A 5751-nucleotide genomic window follows, 5' to 3' on the forward strand; every position below is an offset into this window, starting at 1 on the left:
AGCAACTCGGAGTTAAATATCTTGCCGTAGGATACATCGACATGTTGACTGTGGGGACTCAACCTTCTGATTGAAAGATGACTGCACCACCTCACAGCCACAGATACTTTTAAGTTCTATGAATTAAATATCACTGAAAATAAATACAGGAGAAATTCAAGGTTCACCACTTTCATACAAGAGTAATGGTCAGTATCAAAGTGCATATTTTTAATAGCATAGTATACTGTAGTACCACATTCAGTATTTGTAAAACATACATACATCACTGCAGATCTTATTCAATTGTATGATGTGTATTATGATTTGGTCAGAGAGTCCTTTATTCTATATACATGTGTTACAGCCTTCCTTACGGCTGGCAACAAAGAGGGAGGCCACACAGAGTTATATGCCAATAAGTTGTTTATTTATCACAATTAACTTAAAGTACCTCTTAGCAAGTTGGGTATGTAAGAATAAGATTGTCAATCATGTCAGCAGTGTGTGGATGTGTGGATGTGTGGAAGTGTGCTGTAGGCATGTTGGATGGTGCATCAAACCAAACACAGGTGGAAGGCTGAGGTTGCTGCTGCATGGCAGGATCAGAGAGAGTGAACCTTCCAGCTGTGCAGGCCTTTATGCCCTCTTGAAGCTCCGCCTCTAGATGGGCGGGCACAAACAGGACGACACTCCCAGTACCTGCCAGAGGACAGCAAGGCAGGGAGCACAGACTGGCAGAAGGGGGAGGGATCGTCACAACATGTGAGTCTATATTTGGAATTAGCCTCTCTCATTAATTCTCTGTCATCCCTCCAAATCTGAGGGAGGAGTGATTCAACAACTAAATACAATCATTGATGAAATATTTCTCTTTACAGGGAGTCGTGAGAAGCAACAACATCCATCACCATGGAAATTAAAATCCTTTGTTGGATATGTTTGCTTGGATATTTATGCGCACCTTCTGAACAAAGTAACTATTTAAGTTATATTTGTTATGGCTTTGATTGTTTGTATTTTTTCTTTCTGATATGCTTTATTTTACCAGAGTGCACTTGAGGCAATAGTTGTGTTAAGTATTCAACAATTGTTTCAGTATTTCAGTCTGCAACTGAGAATCAGCATAATGTGTTGTTATACATTGTATTACAATATTTTTTTCAAACACACAAACACCATGACTGAAGCTTCTAAGTTACCCTCCTCTTAAAATAAAATAGAGTCTTCAAACATTTAAAATGTGATTAAATAGGGTTCAGATTAATTTCATTTGGATAATTGTCACAAGCCGTAGTGCCTTTGTCAAAGAAGTTGAAGAATAACCAACAAGAGCGTGCACCTAAATCCTCGCTAGACGACAGCCTCATGTGTAACAGTTTCATGGTGGAAACAATTGAAAACAAATAATGTTTGATCTTTGTTACGTGGAAGAATTGGTTGAAATAATTGCTATATAATGAACTTTTCAAGTTTGAAATCATTAGGCTTTTTTTGGTTGTGATTAAAACTAAAAACCAAAACAATTATTTTTGAATCAAAGGCAAAGGAAATAAAAAATGAACATATAAAAGAGAGAAGCCACTCGGGTGTACCGCAGTGCGAGAGTTGTGGGTTAGCCAGGTATGTTTTGCCTAAAAGGCACTGTTTTCAAAATATCACCATGGTAATGCTGCAGACCTACTCTGCTCTGGACCAGTGTATGTTCAGAGTTAAGAAAATTATGATGTAAAAAGTATACGAGGACTTCAATGCCAGAATTGATAGATGTTTTCTTCAGAGGCAGAGTGTTTGGAGACAAAATAACCCATATCAACTGGCTCCTCCTGACGATATTCTCTATGAGCTACGCAGTTTGTCAGGATTAGAAACTTGCACACAGGCAATGCAATCCCTCGTTATCTCTCAGATGTACTTTACTTGACTATTTCCATTTCCTGTTCTTTTGTACCCCACTACATTTTAGAGGGACAATATTGTACTTTTTATTTCCCTGCATTTATTTGATAATTTAAGATACTTTGAGACGGATTCAGATTGAAATTCATCTGAAATAAATATTTTATCTTTAATATATATATTAAAGATAAACACAAGATAAACACAATATTTATTTAAAATATACATTTTATTGGCAGTTTTTTCCCAATTTCTACTTCATACTGCTACTGCTTAACATAAATAAACTTCTATAGCATGCAATTCCTGTGTTTCAAAATATGCTGATCATAAAGCTTGTAGTAAAGCTTCATAGTTTTGTATACATTTTTGTATATTTGTGTGTTTGCTAATTAAACACAATAATTTAGTCCTGGAACCTACAACACACAATCAAACCACACAGTCAGTAAAAAACATTAACTGTTATTAGTGCAAATAAGGAATACACATTATAGGTTACAAGTTGAGCTAAAAGTTCCTCCACAGCATGTAGATGTGTTAAAATATTGAAAACGGTCAAATATAAAGCAACAATAGAAATAAATAAATTGAACAGAATAGTAAAGTTTGAACTGAATAAAAAGCAGAGAGAGAGAAGATGATGGGAGAAATCACAAAACATTGCTAAGAATCCTGTTTGATAAGCCCTACCGGTTCCTGTATTGGCTTGACTTCGGTAAGATTCCATTAAGTGCAATGACACATAACCATTGAAAACTCACAATATTGATGTCATTCCTGCACCATTTAATTTATTGTAACATGAGACCAGCTGAAATATTTACGAAACCAAGAATATGTCAGTGGAGTATAAACCTATGCAAACATTTTTTTCCTATGTCTTCTGTGAGAAATACTGCCAACATGTTCAGTAAATAATTTTTGCTTTTATGTATTTAAATTAATTCCATATTTTGGAAGTAGCGTCTGTCACTAATGCTCTGTCCCTCCTTCCATAGCTGAGGGAGGAGTAATTCACAAACTAAATGCAATTATTTACTTCACTGTACCAGGAGATGTGAGAAGTAACAGTAAAATTAGTAACAGTATCAGTTGTCGTGGAAATTAAAATCCTATGTGGTATTTAAATGCAGCTTCTCGATAAAGTAATAATTCAAGTTATATTTGTTATGGCTTAATGGACGTTAGTGTACCGGAGAAGACTGTCAACATGTTAGGTTTAACAGTAATTCAGTCTGTCTTCACTAAATGATGTTCTTAAACAATTTGCTATACTGTCAGTTGTGTATATGGTCAATTACAACAAATGAGTTATAAGTTAGCAAAATCAATAACATGTAGGCAAATTATGCTTTATACTTGAATATGCTTTAAGAAAAAACAGCCATCATCACAGCTCTCCAGAGGGTTTAATTTTGTTGGCAGCTCATTCTTTAAAACAGAAGCCTCAGATTGCTCATAATAAGGTGAAATATGAAGGGTATATTTCGAGCTGGTTATGGAAATAAGTTATTAGGCTTTTTTTTTTATCAATTTAGATTTGTTCGAAAATGTTTTCAACTTGAATTGATGGAACTCATTTGAAAGTGGGCTTATTAACACGTGAATACTACTTAGTAATATATGTTTACATATATATTTAATAAGTACAATACAATACAAGCAAAAGTTTCATTTATGGGCCATATTTCATTATATTTTACATTTTGACCCCAAGTGTAGCTCTCCCACTTTTTATTTTAGAACATTCTAATGGCCATAAGCCACAGTTTTAGGGAGTTCAAATTCATTTGTATGATTAAGGGGATCAATAGTATATTAAATATATGAGTATATTAGCAATAATGTTATTTTCATGAAAGGGTATAATTATAAAATTGGCCTTCACATTTCCTACTTATGTTTTTTAATCACATACAGGCTCGGTATCACTTGCACACCTACAACTGAGAATATCTACCTTTGGGGAGGTCAGCAATGGAACCATCATTGAACTTGTTAAACAGGTATGCAAACCAGAATATGTCAGATAACTTTTATGTGAAGGATCCTCACACAACATAATCAATGATAGAAATGAGATATAACTTTGATTCATTCGAGTTCATTGTGTTATCTCTCCATTTAGTTCTTTGGAGACCGGCTCCCGAATGGAACAGCCCACACGGTTACCGTGACAAACATACGAAGGCAAGGCAAGGCAAAGCAAGGCAAGTTTATTTATATAGCACCTTTCAACACAAGGCAATTCAAAGTGCTTTACAAAAATGAAAGACATTAAGAAAATGGCATTTAAAAAAGTCATTAAAGAGCAAAGATAACAAAATAAACATTAAAAGAAAAAAATACATGAATACAAGTTACAGTGCAGTTTAAGATATGAATAGTTCATAAACTGTTCTTAAACTGACTCTGAGACAGCAGATATGCTGTCTTGAAGGGGGGGAGTTGGTTGACGTAGGCATGGTGATGAAGACGGGGGAGATGGTGCGCGTCTCTGCTTCGGTGACTGTGGTGGGCGTCGTTGAGGGGCGGGGGTAAAGGACAAGCTGCCAACCCTGTGTATCGCCTTCATGCGGTCATTGAACTCCAGTAAGGTGTGCGAGGGTGAAAGAGTGAGTGGAGAGTAGAGAGAGCTGGGGGGTGAAGGAAGAGTATCCTCAAAGGTGTTGATGGGGCGGAAGAAGGGCGGTGGAGACTCCTCCATTTGTGTCATAGGTCTCCCATAATCAAGACATTCCTCAGGCGGGTGCAGTGATACTTCTTCAAGGTTTTATGCGCGATGTGTTGTGTCTTTCTCCTGTTTTGATTCCTCTTGTCACATGTCCTTGGCAGAGGGAACAGATTGATGACGCAGGCAGTTGAATATGTTAGAGATAAACAATGTTATTCCTCACTTGTTCAGGCAAAGTCCATCTGCTTTAAAAAGATGTCTGCAGTCCCAGAAAAATCAAAAATTGTCAATAAAATGGACAGAATGGTCAATACAGGCAGTTGAAAGCCACGTGTTCAGTGCAAACAATCTGCTGAATCTCTCCACTCCTCTTCCGACTGGCGGTAGAGGGCCACTGATGAACACCTCAGCAGAGAGAGCTGACAGTTTCCAACAAACATTTGAAGTCTTCTTTCAGCACTTCTGATTGTTGTTTCACAACATCATTTGTTCCAATATGCAGTACCACATTCTTCACAGGCGGATGTTCAGCCCCAATATACAGGATCTTCTCAGCCAAGTCAGAGACCATATCCTTGGGAAAACAGAGTACTTTGGTGTTGTTCTTACTTCACAGATGTTTTACATCTCTTACAGCAGAGTCACCCACAATCAGAGTTTCAGGCCCAGTCGTTAGCTTTTCCTCTAGCCTTTTACTTTTGGAGTAGCTATTGGTCCTTACCCTGCTGTGTGAAGAGGACAGGTTATCCAGCTCATCGGAAAGAGATCTCCGGTTTTGGGTCAGCGGAGCGTATCTGTTCTGGATTGGCACACTTGGTGGTTTTGGAGTATAGTTTGTAGTTCTCCCTTTAGCAGCTGTCCACGGCTGTTTCCTAGTATGAACAGGGGTTGAAGAGGCACTCTTCCTGGGTGATAACAATGCAGCCCAGCCGGTCGCATTACAGATTTCAGAGCGCTGGGCTCTGCCTGTTTTTCGTCTTTCCAAATCCCATGAAAATGATTTACTCTTCGGCTTTGCACCCAGACATTTCCAGGGAGGACTACCACTTGTAGATTTATTACCCGGTACACAGCCCTCCTGTTCCTTGGAATCCTTGTAGCTGCTAACTAGCTGTGAGTTAGCATACCCTTTTCCATTCTTTTGCAACACTGGTAAAGTGTTGTGCACCGTCAAAAGTGTTAAGTCAGTCATGTTT

The 5751-nt window shown here is 37.7% G+C and overlaps 1 long non-coding RNA gene across 1 annotated transcript; it reads left to right on the forward strand.

Moving 5' to 3' along the window:
• Nucleotides 1–863: 863 nt before the first annotated feature.
• LOC117443903 (uncharacterized) lies at nt 864–4092 on the forward strand. Its single transcript, XR_004551726.2, has 3 exons — nt 864–955; nt 3802–3887; nt 4010–4092. It is a non-coding gene; the product is annotated as an uncharacterized lncRNA (long non-coding RNA).
• Nucleotides 4093–5751: the final 1659 nt, after the last annotated feature.

The sequence above is a fragment of the Pseudochaenichthys georgianus genome, unplaced genomic scaffold (assembly GCF_902827115.2).
Source record: "Pseudochaenichthys georgianus unplaced genomic scaffold, fPseGeo1.2 scaffold_702_arrow_ctg1, whole genome shotgun sequence".
In the NCBI taxonomy this organism is placed as follows: Eukaryota; Metazoa; Chordata; class Actinopteri; order Perciformes; family Channichthyidae; genus Pseudochaenichthys; species Pseudochaenichthys georgianus.